Source organism: Typopeltis vanoorti, chromosome 12 (assembly GCF_054136105.1).
Source record: "Typopeltis vanoorti isolate ZY-2024b chromosome 12, IOZ_Tvanoo_1.0, whole genome shotgun sequence".
NCBI lineage: Eukaryota > Metazoa > Arthropoda > Arachnida > Uropygi > Thelyphonidae > Typopeltis > Typopeltis vanoorti.
In genome coordinates, this window is record NC_143560.1 from 58,563,647 (window position 1) to 58,581,396 (window position 17,750).

Sequence of the window (17,750 nt, forward strand, 5' to 3'; positions counted from 1 at the left end):
TATTAAAAATGAGGATATTATGAAAAGCACTTGATATTAGTAGTATTTGGTAATGTGTTAGCAGACTTTATCTCAGGTGGTATGCCACTTCAGAATTGGAGAGAAAACATTAGCAAAACAAGTGTTCTTTACCAGGATGGCAGGAAGAAGACCAAGATATAGGTGCATTAGTGCAGTAAAAGTGCTTTTAGAAGACATAAATATAAAATCTGATAATAGAACTAGTTGATCTGATTTGATAAGGTTTGAAGTAATCTGTCTGAATAGTACTACTGCATAAGCTTGGTTTGATGACAGAAGTTTCCAATTATAGACCAGTCTGTATAACTGCATTTGTAGTCAAGATGTTGAAAAGATTGGTTAAGAATACAATATGATAATGAATTGATGGACATAGTATTTTTTGTGATGGTCAGCTTGTATTTGTTAAGGATAAGTCTTATTTTAGCAATTGTATTTTATAATAAGGTAACAAGTATGCTAGATAAGGGAGAATTATATTCAGTGATATAGCTGGAATTCGCAGAACCATTTGATAGATTACTACATGATAAATTGGTGTACAAATTGCAGGGGATGGGAATGGATAACATATTGGTTAGCATATATCAGAGATTGGCTCTCTGAACAATACCAGCAAGTTGTGTATGATGGAGCAGTATCTCAAAAAAAAAAGAGGCTAACCAGTAGCATCCCCAAGGGTTCTGTTCTTTGGTTCTGCTGTTTAACTTGTTTCAAATAATATATCATGCAATGGTTAGCTTGGACAAATGAGGTGGGATTGTAGTTTAATGAGTGCAAGGTGTTGCATTTTTGAGTGCAGAAATATAAGGCTGTGTACTATATTGATGGCACTATACTACAGGAAGTTGATGAGATTTGAGATCAGAGAATGATGGTTGACAGTAGACTGAAGTTTAGAGAGCATATTGCAATTGTTGCGAAGACTGAACAATGTAGTGCTGCATGATAAGAAGTAATCTAACATGTAGGGATAAGGAGGTGGTTGTGCAAATGTATAAAGCACTGGTCAGACCACACTTGGACTATTATGCTCATATTTGGTCACCTGGTTTTCATTGGAATGATGAAACATTAGAAAGAGTCTAGAGATGAGTGACTAAGACAATACTAAGGCTCTGGTATGCTGGTTATTGGGAGAGGTTGAAGGAATGTGGATTGCCAAGTTTGGTGAATGGAAGGAAAAGAGGTGATTTTTATTAATTCAGATGGGATTATAAAAAGAGTAGAAGGCGAGAAGGGAAGAACCATATGCCTTCCCTGTAGTTATGTAAGAGCAGAAAATGAAGAAGCAGAAAGGGAAATGGCCCCAGTCCAGCATGGAGAGATCACATCGAGTGAGTGGTATCAGTGGAACTAGCTGTAGATCCAGAAATGAGTTGTTGTCTTTGTATACCAATGCTAGAAGTATAAGAAACAAGGCGGATGAAATGGTTGCACTAATTGCGTCTGTGCACCCAGAGATTGTCGGAATAAGTGAGACATGGTTAGATGAGGATGACATCCTGACAGGAATAGAGATGGAAGGGTATGATGTATTTCGTGAGGATAGAAGGGGTAAAAAGGGAGGGGGAGTGCTATTGATGATAGAGAAAGAGTTATGTCCATACAAGGTAGAGATGCAAGAGGGAAATGGGGCCAGTGGTTTTGAGGCAGTATGGTGTGAGATAGAGGTGAATAGAATCAAATACTTGGTGGGATGTTGTTATAGATCTGGTAATGTGGATGGTGGTGATAGTGAAATGTATAGTCAAATAAGCCAAGCAAATAAGAAAAGGGTGATTATTATGGGTGATTTTAATTATGGCAATATAGACTGGAATGAAGAGATAGCAACTGGAAGTAAAGAAAATGAGTTTCTTGAGTTCTTGAGGGATAACTACCTCAGACAGTATGTAACGGAGGGCACAAGAGGATTAAGGGTCTTGCATTTGGTCATCTCATCGGAGGATGTAATTATCAATGAGGTATCAAATCATCCACCAATTCGTGAAAGTGACCATGAGGTGACTACCTGGGTTGTAGCCAGCAGTGCAAGGACCCCTGTGAAAAAAGGGTATTATATGTGGAACTACAAGGGGAGTGATTATGAAGAGCTCAGGAGACAGCTTGCAGGTGTAGCATGGAATGAGGAGTTAGCTGGAAAAGAGATCATTGCAGCTTGGGGGATTTTCAAAAAATATTTAGTGGATGCAATGTCTAAATGTATACCACGGGTGAGAAGGTTAAATAAGGTAGGTGTGAGATGGATGAATAAAGAGATTAAGCATGCAATACAGAGAAAAAGGGCATTGTGGAGGCAGCATAAGAGAAGTGGAAATAACCAATTTCGTGAGGTCTATAAAGACCAGGAAGGTGACTTGGTTGGTGAGAGTAGCTAAAGAGAGGTATGAACAGCAGTTAGCTAATGAAGCAAAAAAGAATCCTAGGGAGTTCTTTCGATATGTAGCCAGCAAAAGAAAGAATGATTATGGAAGGATGACATTGATAGGAGAAAATGGTATAAAGACAGCTGTTGCAGAATGTGTGGTGGAGATACTTAATGAACAGTTCATGAAGATCTTTCAATCTTGTGAATGTGACTTCATGGAGAGATTGAGAGCAGTTGATGATGAGCAGGAGAGACTGACTGTAAGTGAGCAAGAGGTGTTTGAGGAGTTGAGTAAACTAGATGTAAATAAGGCTGTGGGACTTGATAATATATCACCGTGCATTCTGAAGGAATGTGCCAGAGATTTGACACCTGCCTTGACATATTTTTTTAATACGAGTCTTCCACTTGGTCAAATTCCTAAAGAGTGGAAGGAGGGCAAGATTGTGCCACTTCATAAAGGAGGTGATCGAACTCAAGCATCAAATTATAGGCCTATCTCTGTGTCAGGTGTTGTGATTAATTGTTGGAGAAGCATGTGAGAACTAGGATCCAGAGTTGGGTTGACAACAATGGTATAATCTTTGATGGACAGCATGGATTTGCTAAAGGGAGGTCATGTTTTAGTAATCTACTTACTTATTACAATAAAGTGACTGCTTCCTTGGACAGAGGAGAAGGATACAGAGTAATATATTTAGATTTTGCAAAAGCTTTTGATAGAGACCTCATGATAAGTTTACAGTCAAACTAGAGTAGATGGGGTTGGATATTAGATTACTGCATTGGATTGGAGACTGGCTATCTGATAGGTATGAAAAAGTTGTGAATGGGGGTACGATATCCAGGAAAAGGAAAGTCACTTGTGGAGTGCCTCAGGGGTCTGTTTTAGGGCCATTACTATTTAACTTGTATATTAATGATATTGGCAAACATTTGGATGGAGATGTTCAGTTGTTTGCAGATAATGCAAAGTTGGGACGAACCATAAAGAGTAGTGAGGATGTTGTGGCCTTGCAAGAAGACTTGAATAAATTGAGTGATTGAGCATGGAAATGGGGATGTGAGTTCAATGTTGCAAAATGTAAGGTTTTAAAATTTGGAAAACAAAGATGGGATGCAGAATTTATGCTTGGTGAGAATATATTGTTGGAAGTAGAGGAAATAAGAGATCTGCGGGTGATAGTGGATAAGGATCTAAAATTCAGAGGACACATCGCCAAAATTGTGAAGACAACACAAAGACTTCTGGGAATGATGAGGAGGACACTGACGTGTAGAAGTAGGGAGATTCTTGTTCCATTGTATAAGGCTTTGATTAGGCCACACATGGACTATTGTGCCCAGATTTGGTCACCTGGTTTTCAGAAGGATGAAGAGATGTTGGAAAGGGTCCAAAGGCGACTGACTAAGGTAGTCTCTGACCTCTGGAATGTCGAGTATGAGGAAAGATTGAAAAGATGTAATTTGCAGAGTCTAGTGGAGAGAAGGAAGAGGGGAGATATGATAGAGACCTACAAGTTGGTAAGGGGTTGTTATAGGATCAATGGTGGAGAAGTTCTACAGAGAATAGTGGGAGATCAGGGGAGAACCAGAGGTCATCCCTGGAAACTGTATAAAGAGGGTGTGAGTAGGGGAGTGAGAGGCAGGTTTTTTTCGTGCAGAGTTGTGAATGATTGGAATGCCTTGCCTGAGTGTGTGGTGTCTGCAGGGAGTTTGAATGTGTTTAAGACCCGGTATGATGAGATGTGTGTGAGATAAAAGGACTTCCTAGATGAGTCTTTGACTCCATGAGGTCTTGTTTAATAATAATAATAATAATAATAATAAGAGTGTGGTGAAGAGTGGTGTGAGGAGTAGATTTTTTACATGGAAGTATGTTGTCAGTTGATTTAACCTCCCATGATAAGTCTGCTGATTCCATGGAGGGTGTAATAATAATATTGAATTCTTGACAGATTAATTTGGAGAAATACTGTGTTGATAGGAAGTTAATGATATAACTTTTTCATGTTAACATCCTGTAAAAACTCTGAGGGTACATATCAGGAATTTGGTGAGGATAATTTTCATTCTAAATTCAAAACATATCCTAAAAATTTGTCAGTCACTCATTAATTTGGAGTGAATCAAAAATAAAGTTAGAATTTTGAAATAATAACAAGAATTGAAGCCTTTGGCTCTTCATATATCTAATAATTTATTAGGACACCTCTCGGCAATACTCATAGAAGGATTGTAAGTTCTGTTCGCTACAAACTTGATATTAACTAAGTCTACCTACTCACTGATGAGACCTTAATAAAGGTTGAAACCGGTCTGGGTAGTGACCTTCTCTCATAATGTAGAACAGTAATACAGCTCCCTCCTAGGAGCTAAGTTCACATTATGGGCAAATATCAAGAATAGTGATAGGACCTTGCTCCACCTTTGACATGAGTTGCCTCAGCTTGCACTACCTTAAGGGTCAGTTGCTGCAGTATCCAGGTATTTGCTTACGCTTGGAATCGCCGAACTTTATATAGTTTCTACTATATTTGGCATGAAACTCTTTGAGTTTCTTATTCTGCTAAGAAACTATATGGGATGTAATATCCTTTAACTTAACTTAAACAATATTTAAGCTAAATATGCATATTGAATATATTTCAGCCTTTCATTAATGCTGATATATCATCTTTTGGGATATATGTTTTCCATGAAGGAAGTGCAAATGCTAGGTGTGAACTCATCTTTAGTTTTGTGGAATGATTGCTTAATAAAATCCAATAGTACCATCACTTATTTGGTATGTATCAGATTTGGTTTACTCATGATACTATACTGATGATACCTCATACAGTTGGTAGATATAGAAATGGAGAAATATAGAATCTCCTCTGAAAACAAAAGAAGGCAAGTATTGTAAATGATTGTGAACATAATTATACATAATTATTGGAAAGGGGAAGCAGGGGCAAGTGGATTTCTAGTGTTTCTGCAGGATAACTACCTTAGACTGCATATCATGGAAGCAGTGAAAAGTTTTAGAGTTCTGGATTTGTTAATAGCCTCATGCAGTTGTGAAGGAGCTGTCACCATTGTCACCAGCTGCTGAAGGAGATCGTGATATACTTAAAAGTTTAAAGGCTTTAAAAGTGATTGAGCAAGGGAGCATTTCACTCCAAAAGGGATATGTGTTTAACTATATGTAGAAGATAATGGAAAACTCCATAGTCATTTGTATGCAATTTGCTATGAGTAAATTTGCTTGAATAACAAATGACCAGGTTATAACTTGTATGTTTTTTATTTATACTAGAGGTATGTCCTTGACATGTTTTGCTGACTACATGGTTGTCTAAGTAACAGCATTTTCAGGAGGTTGCTTAACATAAGTAAAAAACTGACACACAATTAATGTAATATTAGCAACTGTTGGAAACAGTTGCTAATATCTATAAACTGAAAAGACTGGAATAATAGTTTAATCATGTGTATCATTAAGCTAGTCTCTACATTGTTGTGTAAACTCTGTGCATGACTACTGGCAGAGGAGTGGTCTTGACTGTTACACATATTAATTAATGACTTCCAAATATCATGAAGGTTCATTTTTTGATTTTTATTTAGTATTTTTCATAATTCTTATGATTAAACTATCATTCCAGTTTTCAGTTTCAAGATAGTAGTGGCTATCAGAAACATATTTTTTTGCCCATTTTCTACATATGTTAATCCACCCTATGAAGATGCTTTTAGCCATATAGACAGCAAAACATGTCAAGGAAATACATCTAGTAAAATCAAAAAAAAAAATGTATATGAGTTAAAACCCGGTTATTTTTTATTCAAGCTCCATAGTCAGTTTATGTAAATAGAATGGGATGACATGCTGTGAGAGAAGGGATTAATTGATCATGAGTACTGATTAAAATACATCCAGTTACCTATTGATATAAGTAATGGTGTACACCAATAGTTTAATGAATAAATGGGAGTGCAGCAGTGATGAACAACCAAATTAGTAAGCAATTTGGAAAAAATTATGGAAGAGGTTTAGCATTAGGGATTTAAAATATAGGCTAGAAAAGTGAAAAGCATGGTAAGGGAGGAAAACGTCCATTAAGAGAGGCAAGTGAACAGTTAGATCAGAAGAAATCCAAGTTAGTTATTGCACTGAATATAGGAAGAATGATTACAGAAGAGTGATACTGAGGAGAGGTAAACTGATCAACATAAAGGATGTAGTGGAATTATTTAATGAGAACTTGCCTAGTTTTTGTGCTGTATGGAGTAATAAATGCTATGCAAGCTTAAAAAAGGAACTAAATACAACAGACCAGAAGTCAGTGAACTGGAGGTGCACAGGCTGAACAGGCTTTATGTTAATAATACTGTGAGATTAGATGGTGTTTTTATAATTTGTAGGAAACATGCAAAGGAATTTAATGCACCTTTAACCTAGTGCTTCCCAAACTTATGGATGCCAAGGCCCCCCTTTGGAAAAATTAAAATATTTCACAGCCCCCCCCCCCCATCAAAAAAAAAAATCGTAATACAGACATATATTATTATAATATTTATTGTATTTATATTCAATACAATTTATATTCAAGATTTTGGTTTGTAATCTTTTTGTGTTTCTTATCAATACCTTTGAAACAACTTATATGAATAAGCATATATTTATTAATATTCATTAATTGCCAAAATACACAAGAAGTAAAATTTGTTAACTAACACCAATGTGTGATTTTTTTCATTAAAATATAAAAAAGAACAAAAAAGAAATAATAAATAATAAAAATTAAATACGTTGCTTTTAAGATAAAAAAACTACTTAGTCTTAAAACATTTTAAATTTGTTTTCATTATTTCACGGTCCCCCTCAACAAAACTTATGGCCCCCCAAGGGGGGGATGCGGCCCACAGTTTGGGAAGTGCTGCTTTAACCCAGTTATTTCATGAGTCTTGCAATACAAGAAATCCCAATTGAGTTGTGAAAGGCAAAATAATGCTGTAGAAGAGTGGTGCTAAGATGTTTCCAGTTGTAGGACAGTATGTACATCAGCAGCATGTTTTGATTATATATCAAAATGGTTAATTACAACTAGAATACAAAATTGGGTGGTTAGGGATAGGATGCTTTATTATGGCCAGAATTGGTTATTATTGTATGGGTTCCTCCATGGAGTCTGAAGACTAATCGCAGGAGATCCAAACTATCCACACAATTTCTCATACTTCTTCTTGAACCCATCAACAGACCAAAGCACTCACAACTGACTATGGCAACCCATTCAACTCATTCACAACTCTCCAAGCAAAAAAAATCTAGTCCTCACAACCCTCTAATCATATCTTTATTCACCTTCCAGGGATGACCTCTGGCTCTAGCCACTCCTAGCTAAGTGCTGAAACATTTCCCCTACATCTATCCTTCAGAACCCTTTAAGCAACTTAAACGTTTCTATCATATCTACTCTTTTTCTCCTGTCAACCAGCTTCTGCAATCCACAGGGAACATCCAACAGACCCCTTATCATCTTGGTTGCTTGTCTCTAAATCTTCCAAACCACTTCCTCATTCCTAACAAATCCAGAAGCTACCTGAGTACAGTAATTCAGATGTATCAGAGCCTTATAAAGTGGAATAGTAATTTCCTTATTTCTACTTGTTAATGTGTTCTTCAATAGCCAAGTAATCTTATGAGCTACTTTGGCAACCTTAGCGATATGTTCTCTAAACTTTAACTCTGTCTACCACCATCCCTAAATTTCTAGCTACATCTATTTCCTGGAGAATAGTTCCATGAATGTGACACACAGCTTATAATCTGTTTATCCCAAAATGGATACCCATTATCTTTTTCCCATACAGCCTATATTTAAATCATCCTGCAAGCTCTTCACATGTCTTGATTAACTCTTACTCTACCTAATTTCTCATCAGCAAAGAACTTAATATTTCCTTTCAGGTTATTTCCTATATCATTTATGTACAGATTAAACAGTAATGATCCTAGCATTGAACCTTGCAGCACAGTACTAGTCACCTGCTTTCACCTGGATTCTCCTATATACCACTTTTTAGATATCTCTCCAGCAGTTATCCTCCAATCCACATAACCAGTGTCATTTCTATCCCCATTTGTTATAATTTTAACAGAGTTCCATGTAATATTCTGTCAAATTCCTTCAAAACATCTAGCAGAATCATTATGTAGCCATTTCCTTTATCCAATTCAGCTGTCACTCTATTATAAAAAGTTAGTAAATTACTAAACCATGACTGACCCTTAACAAAACTATGTCGCCCCTCATACAGTATCATATTCTTGTCAACCAATACTTGAATTATCTTTTTTGAACAATGTTTCCAGTAATTTTACCACCAGTCCTGAGATGCTAATTGGTCTGTAATTTGTTACTGCAGTCTTAGAACTTCCCTTATGCAAGGGAATTATTTTGCCCTCTTTCTACTCCCTCAGATCTCTACCAGAGCTTAGATTTAAATTACAGAGTCTAGTCGGAGGCATTGCCAGTTCATTTTGTGAGAATGTGCAATTGCCATTGCACATTCTCACAAAACCCCAGCTGATATCCCATCTAATCCCATAGCTGTATTTACATTGAGATTCTACATTATCCTAAGAACTTTGCCCACCTCTGTTTCCACATCAGTCTGTCACATATGTGACATATGTGTCATCATCCAAGTAACTTTACTTGGATGATGTACCCTTGCAAAGTGTTACATAACTCAGTAACTCAGCTATTTTATTTGCTTCTGTCATCTTGTCACCATCAGCAGTCATTAAGTTTATTCTTCCATGGCAATTTTTTTTCTCTTACTTTCTCATATAACAAAAGAACTTTTTGGATTTTCTTTAGCCTGCTTGGCTAGCTTCTTGTAACCTTGTAACCTTGCACTGTTCATGAGTTTGCTGGTCAGCTTTCTGCTTATAAATCCAGCACATTATTTTCTTTTTGCAACTCATGCTTAATGATATTACTCATCATCTAATTCATCATCATCATCATCACGAACCATGGGCTCACTGCCCATTGATGTCTGATGCATGTTTCACTATCTTCTTCCACCTTTCTTTGTCCAGTGCACAGTGTCGCAGTTTTTGTACACCCATTCCACACCAGTCTTTTATATTGTCTATCCATTCTCTGTATGGTCTACCTCTTCTGTTTAAACCATCCAAAATACCAAACATAAATGTCTTTATCTTCCGGTCCTCACTCATTCTACAGATGTGTCCAAATAATTGCAGCTTACATTTTATAATCTTCTGCATTAGATTCTGTTTTGGTTGTATTCTTCTGATAGAGCTCTTCATTGGTGATTTTCTGTACCCATTCTTTTCTTAGAATCCTCTTGTAACAAGTTCTTTCAAATGCCAAAATTATTTTTCTTGATTCTTTATTTATTACCCATGTTTCAGATCTGTACAGTACACTGCTGAAGATGCATGTTTCCAGTACTCTTAGTTTTGTTTGCAGACTGATCACTTTACTTTCCCAGATGTTATCCATGGCCTTCAGATTTGTTCTTCCCTTTGCAATCCTGATCTTTATTTATTTTTTACAGTCCAAGTTATATGTCAGTTTACTTCCCAAATATGTGAATTGTTCTACATTTTCTATATCAGTTCCATCCACTTATATCTTTTGTTTCATGTTATTCTCACCAAATACCATTGTCTTTGTTTTTTCCAAGTTCATAACAAGTCCAAATCTCTTCCCTTCCTCATTTATCAGTTTCAGTGTTTTTTTGTAGTTCTCTTTCGTCTTCTTCAATAATAACAATGTCATCTGCAAATCTCAGATTGTTAATTCTCACTCCGTGTACAGATATTCCTTTGGCATCTTCCTTCAATTTGCCCATTACTCTTTCTAAATGTGTGATGACAATGCTTGGTGATATTGGGTCTCCCTGTCTAGTACCTCTGCTTGTTTTAAACCATTTCCCCAAATCATCACCTATTCTAACTGCTGCAACTGCATTCTGATAGACATCTTTTAATATAGCTATTAGTTTTTTATCAAATCCATAGGATTCCAGAACTGCTAATGTCACTTTCTGGTCGATACTGTCAAATGCTTTCTGAAAATCAACAAAGCAAGTATATATGTTTTTGTTTTTTCTCCTAGCTTTCTCTGCTATTAACCTCATTGTCAAAATCTGTTGAATTGTAGTTCTATCCTTCCTAAATCCTGCTTGCTCATCTGCAATGTATGCTTCCAATTGTGTTCTCAATCTTTCTGTCAATATGATCATCATCACTTTACCAAGGTGACTTATCAAGGCAATTGTTCTATAATTTTTACATTCTAGCTTATTTCCTTTCTTGTATAATGTTACTAATATTGATTTCACCCACTCCTCTGGCATTTTCCCTTCTTTCCATACCATATTACATAGTTGGTGCATTTCTGTAACCATACTTTTACCACTATATTTAATCATTTCTCCAGTAATGTTATCATTACCAGGACTCTTGTTGTGTTTTAGCCATCCTATTGCTTTTTCTACCTCTCCTCTCAAGTCCATATCATGCTCATTACCTTGTGGTGATATCTGCTTCAATTCTTCAGTCAGTTTCCCAATGCTATCTGAATTTAGTTTTTCTTCATATAACTCACTACAGTATCTTGTCCACCGCTGTACAATTTTTTCTTTATTCATCAATACTTTGCATTTTTCATCTTTAATTGTGGTCTGTTTTGGTTGCCACCTTGCTGTCCATAGGGCGTTTAACCATTTCATTTTATCCATTCTCCCGTGATGAGTCTACTGACTCCATGGAGATACCCATAATAATAATAATTGTGGTCTGTTTTGGTTACCACTTTCTATTAATGGTTCTGATCATTTTGTATACCTCCCTTGTTTTATGCTCTCCATAGTACTGTTCTATATTGTTGCATTGGGCTTCTAACCATTTCATCTTATCCATTCTGACTGCTTTTTTCACCTCATTACACTTTCTTCTATATTGCTCTTCTATTTGTTCTGATGTATCCCTTATTATCTTCAACATTCTTTTCTCCTGTACTAACTTCAGTATTTCTTGTGTAGTCCATTTCTTCTTGATCTTCTCTTCTTCTGGTACTGTTTCTTCAACTGCATCTTCTATCACCTTCATTACTCTTTTCACTCTTAAATTCGAGTTTTTTTCTTTCCCCACACTTTTAAGTTTCTCTTCTAACACTGCTCTCTACCTTCTTCCTATTTCTGCTTCACTTATTCATGCTGTATCTCTTCTATTCTGATGTTGGGGTTTATATTTCTTTTTTAATTTCAACTTGATGTTTGCAATCACTAAACTATGGTCCGAGTCTATATCTGCTCCTTGAAAAGTTCGACATTGCTGTACTGATGTTATCCATCTTCTTTTAATCATAATCATATTGATCATGTTTTTGGTTTTCCCATCATTTGATCACCACGTCCATTTTCTACACTCCTTTTGTTGGAATCTTGTGTTACAGATCATCATCTCGTGGTCCACAGCAAATTCTAACAATTTTTCACCTCGTTCATTTCTTTCTCCGAAACCATATTTTCCCACGACTCTTTCCCAACCATCATTATCTATTCCAACTTTGGCATTCCAATCTCCTTCAATAATTAGCATATCTTGCTTTGGTATTGTTTCTATTGTCTCTGTCAGATCTTTGTAGAATAAGTCAATATCCTCATCTATGCTGTCAGATGTGGGTGCATATATCTGGACTACTGATATGTTGAATGGCTTTGCCTGAAATCTTGCCACTATGATTCGTTCATTAACTGGTTTGTAGCCTAACAGTGCATCTCGAGCTCTTTTGCTAAGAAGGAAGCCAACTCCTTCGTGCATGGTGTCATGTCCTGACCATATTACTTCGTATCCATTGATCTCTTCAGATGATGTCCATCTCATCTCTGCCAATCCTAGTATATCCCACTGATATGTCTTCGTTTCCTCACGAAGTAGTTCTAATTTTCCTGACATCCAGAGTGTCTGCACATTCCACATTCCTACTGATAACAGTTCTGTTAGTTTCAGTTTCTTTTCGGTATCCCACTTTTCAATCCAACCCCGATTGCTCGATTGGTATTGCTGGCCTTGTTTATCCGGATGACGCCCGAGCTGGCATGTTGTAGCTGTTGATTGTATAGGCATCAGATAACAGCCGTGTTTTTTCTTTATGGTCAGAGTATCGACACTCATCTTACCGACCCTCCTCCTTTATCCAGGCTTGGGACTGGCATGAGACTCCTGAGGATCCCATGGTGGAGTTATCCATCTAATTACTATCTGATTAATCCTCCTTACCTTAGGTATACAATATAATAAAGCTTCCTGTAGATGCTGCTTATCTCCCATGCAGCAACATCTTTCCCTTGCAGGATTTTATGTCATGGCACAGATTCAAGCTTCAACCTAATCTTGTCATAATCACCTACCCCTGTAGTTCCAAATATATCCCTTCTACATAAATATTCTTCAGGTTTATATTTTTCCCAAATGAAGACTGCATTGTCACTCTGCCCAATAAAAGGCAATGTAAACACCTTTATGGATAACTCTTACAATCCTATCACCAGGTCCAATACTCTCGCATCCCGAGTCCCCTTCATCACATGCTGTCTCAAGTAATTATCTCTTAGTAAGTGTATAAATTTCATTTCCTCACTTCCAGTCTATAGCTCCATAATTGAAGTTCCCCATAATAATCCCTCAACCTGTATTCGTTGTACTAATTTTCCAATGCATGTCTTCCAGGTCATCCATAGAACTCCAGGCCTATAGCAACAATCAACTGTATATTTTGTCTTACTGGTTTTGATCTCACACCAGACTGTTTCAAATGAACAGCCACCATCTTCCCTATCACCTATTCTTTTTGGCTGCAATTCATCGGCTATGATCAGCAGTACCTCTCCCTCCATCCTATCTTTCCCGAAAATACTAAACCCTTCATTCTATCCCTGTAACAACATCATCTGTTGTCAGCCAAATCTCACTAATGCCTGTATATGTTTTAAAATGCAATTTACTTGGAATTTATGAAAAAGTGACAAATGTGCTGGATAAGAGAGAGAGAGAGAGACTTGTATAGCATGATATATTGTTTTGGATTTCACAAAGGCCTCTGACAGATTGTTATATGAAAAATTGGTGTACAAGTTGAAAGGGATAGGGATGAATAATAGATGAGTGAGATGTAGTGCAGGTTCTTTGTCTGAAAAGATAACACGGGTTATGTATAGTCATGTCCCAGAAAATAGAGGTGACTAGTATCATGCCAGAATTCTGTTCTTGTACTAGTACTGTTCAACTTAATTGTCAATGAAATTTCATGTGGATTGGCAGGGGGGGGGGATAGATATTCAGTTATCCGTAGATATTGCAAGTTTGGCATGGTTATATGAAATGATTTTAATGTAAAGAAAATATTGTACACTAAAGCCAAGAAAGACAAGTGGCATTAATGTTTTAGTGTTGATAACATCAAGTTTTTGTACTTCAGAATGCAGAAACATAAGGCAATGATGTGGAGGACCCTGGCATGCAAAAATAAAGAGCTTATGATACTATTGTATAAAGCCTTGATCAGACCTCATATGGATTATCCACTAAGTGGATATGCTAAACACTCGGCCAGCTGGCCTGGATGGCTGAGTGGTTAGTATATCTGCTCTCCAGCCAAAAGGCTGCAGGTTCGAATCCTGCCATGGGCATGGATGTTTATGATTGTCTGTGGAAATACTAGTGGTGGTGGTCGGTGGTAGATGGCATTGGTGTAGTTGCAGTCAGGTGGTAGATTGAGTGGTGGAGACAGAGTTGTAGAGCAGGTGCCCTCTCTCGATGAGCCTTTGGACTCCATGGATGTGTCAAATAATGATAATAATAGTAATTGTGCACAGATCTGACTGCCAGTTTTTCATGGTGATGAGAATATATGGGAAAGGGTCCAGAGATGATTCACAAAGCTTGTCTTTGGAATCTGGAGTATGAGTTCAGATTAAGAGAATGTAAGTTGCAGAGCCTCATGAATAGGAGGAAGGGGAGGGGGGATGTGATAGAGATATATAAGCTAGTCAGGGGTTATCAGGTTATCATCATCATCATGCGCTTCAAGGATTTAGGCCTAGCATGGCCTGTTACAGCCTTAGAAGTCATTGTTGAATCGTTTAAGAGGATGCCCTGGTTTTCTTTTTCCTAATGGCTTGTACTTTAAGGCTTGTTTTGGTAATCTTTCTGTTTTCATTTTTTTGAACATGTTCCATCCATTTATGTTTATATTTTTTAATTTTTTCTGTTACTGGTTCTTGGTTTAATTCTTTCATAATTTCTTCATTTCTTTTGTGATCAAATAGGGTATACTTTGCAGGGTATACTTTGTAAACTTAATTTCTGCTGTTGTTAATCTTTGTTTGTCTTTTTGTTTTATTGTCCAGATTTCACTTCCATACATTAAGACTGGTAGGGCTAATTTATTGTATACTTTTAGTCTGGTTTGTTTTTGAACTAGGTTTGGTTTAAATATAGAGTTAATTACACCTGTTATTTTTAAATATTTTGCAATTTTTACATTTATATCTTTTTCATTTTCATATGTGATCATACATCCTAGGTAGTTAAATGAATTCACCTGTTCTAAGATCTTGTTATCTATTACTATTTTAGTTCTTGCTGGATCTTGTCTTTTCAAGGCCATAGTTTTTAATTTTTCTGTTGAGATTATCATACCATAATCTTTGGCTATCTCATTTAGATCTAAAATAGCTTTCTGTAAGTTATCTTCAGAATTTGTAATTATTACTCGGTCGTCGGCAAAAAGGAGAGTGTTTAAGTTCGCTGTAGGAGAAAGTTTAATTCCTTGATGTAAATTTTTATTCCATTTATTATTTCATTTAAGTAGATATTAAAAAGAGTTGCTGAGAGGGGACATCCTTGTCGGATCCCTTGGTTTATCTCTCTCGTATATGATAGCTCATGATTTAATCTTATTTGTATTTGATTATTTTCATATATACTTTTAGGATATTATTTGGTATTTGTCTTTCTTTTAATATGCTAAATAATATGTTTCTTTTAACTTTGTCAAATGCTTTTTCAAAGTCAATAAACGCAATATGTGTTTCTAAATTGTATTTTCTTCTTTTCTCTATTATTAATTTTAGGCAAAAGGCCGGGTCTATACATGATCGTACTTTTCTAAATCCATTCTGTACTTCTAAAATAAAGTTTTCGGAATATTTCATTAGTTTGCTATTTAAGATTCTGCTATATATTTTGTAACAGGAATTTAGTATACTCATACCTCTATAGTTTTTAGGGTCTTCTCTATTGCCTTTTTTAAAGATAGGAATCACAATTGCTTTTTTCCATTCTATTGGGGGGATACTAGTTGAATAAATTTTATTTAAAAATAATAAGAGTTTCTTTGAATCTTGTTCCTGTGTATTTATATAGTTTTGAACCTAGCTTATTTTCTCCAGGTGATTTTCCATTTCTTCTAATTCTTCTTTAGTTATTTCCTTTTCATTTTTGTTAATAGTTTGCCAGTTGTCTTTTTTAAAATATTTGTCTGTCCACAATTCTGTGTAGTAATTTAGAAATTCTTCTAATTTCAATTCGGTGTTTAATTTTATGTTTTCTTTGGTATCTGCATTTAAGTGTTTCAAAATCTTATATACATTAAGTCTTATTTTATATAAATCAAGTTCTAAATTAGAAACAAATTTGTTCCATGATTCTCTATGTCTTTTTCTGACTTCTCTTTTAGCTATGGCTCTTATTCTTTTATATTCTATTTCATCTTCTAATCTTTTACTGCTTAACCATTTGTGATAGGCTTCTTTTTTCTTTTTGATTATTTCTTTGATTGTATCATCCCAGATCTTCAGTTTTTTCCTTTTATTTTTTGGTCTTTCCTAAGCTTTCATTTGCTGCTGCATTTAGTATCATTTTTATATTAAGCCATTCTATTTCTATTTTTTTCATTTTGTTTTATTTTATCTAGATATTGGTTAATTCTTTATTCATATAGCCATTATACATTTGTGTCATTCAATAGTCTAGTTTTATAAACAGATGTTTCAAATTTTATTTCTGTTCTTGTTACTTGTAGCCATTTAGGTGGTAATCTTAATTTTATTTTAACAAGGAAGTGGTCACTGCTTATTTCATATCCTCTGTGAACTCTAACATCTAGTGAAAATTTTGATGTCTTTTCATTTAATATAAAATAATCTAATATTGATTTCCGTCCTCTTGCTGCCCAAGTATATTTATATATGCCTTTATGTTTATAGAAGGAATTCATTATTTTTAGGTTATTATAAACTACAAAGTCAATCAATTTTTTACCATTCCTGTTTAGAGTATGTTCTCCATGTATTCCTATATTATTATTAATTTTTGTGTTTCCAATTCTTGCATTTAAGTCTCCTGCTAAAATTACGTAATCATTTTTATTTGTTTTATTATATATGTTTTACAGCTGATTATAAAAATCAATATTATCCAGTTCTCTTCCTTCTTCTGGGGCATATAAACCAATTATTGTTAAATAGCCTCTATCTATTTTTATTCTAGCTTCTATTATTCTTTCATTCCATAATGTATAATGTTTTAACTGTTTTGAAAGGGAGTTATGAATCCAAATCATCACTCCTGCATGTGCTCTTTGGTCTCTGTCGACTCCACTGTATATCACATTAAAGTTTTTGGTTCTCATAGTTCCTTTTAATTTCTTTTTTGTTTCAGTGATTACTGCTATTTTAAAATTTCTTTCATTTAATAGTTCGTCTAATTCTATTTCTTTATATACTATTCCTCTTACATTCCAGTTTGCTATGTATATTATATTTTGTTGTTTCCATTTTTGTTTTACCTTTTCCATTCCAGGGTCGTTTTCCATAGATTCAGGTTATCATATCATTTTAGTTATATAACCAGTCCTGTCCATGCTATTTGTTGGTTGTGATTTCCCCACCACACCTTCCCAATTACCTTTATCACCACTTACCACATATATCTGTTCAGTCTCAACTTCCCCACCCACACTGCAATATATGCAGTCTTCATACACACACATTCACTGCCACTTTCAGCATCCACGCTCTCTATGCCATGTATCCCTGTCCACCCAGACCCCCCCACCCCACATTTCCCTGTTTCTCTTGTATTCCCATTCACTTGTTGATTGGATTTTAACGGTATAGATGTGAACATAGATTAATAAGAAAATAAGTATTTATTAACTTAAATGCTGATATTTCGCTGGTATTATATTCGGCATCCTCAAAGCATACAAACAAAATTTGTTACAGTAGCGAGACAACCGCAATCCGGTGTAAGTGGGAC

At 35.6% G+C, this 17,750-nt stretch overlaps 1 protein-coding gene across 1 annotated transcript in view; it reads left to right on the top strand.

Annotated features, from left to right (window-relative positions):
* Positions 1 to 17,750, top strand: part of LOC150100817 (uncharacterized) — a 975,156-nt gene that overhangs the window by 578,502 nt on the left and 378,904 nt on the right. The window lies entirely within an intron of this gene.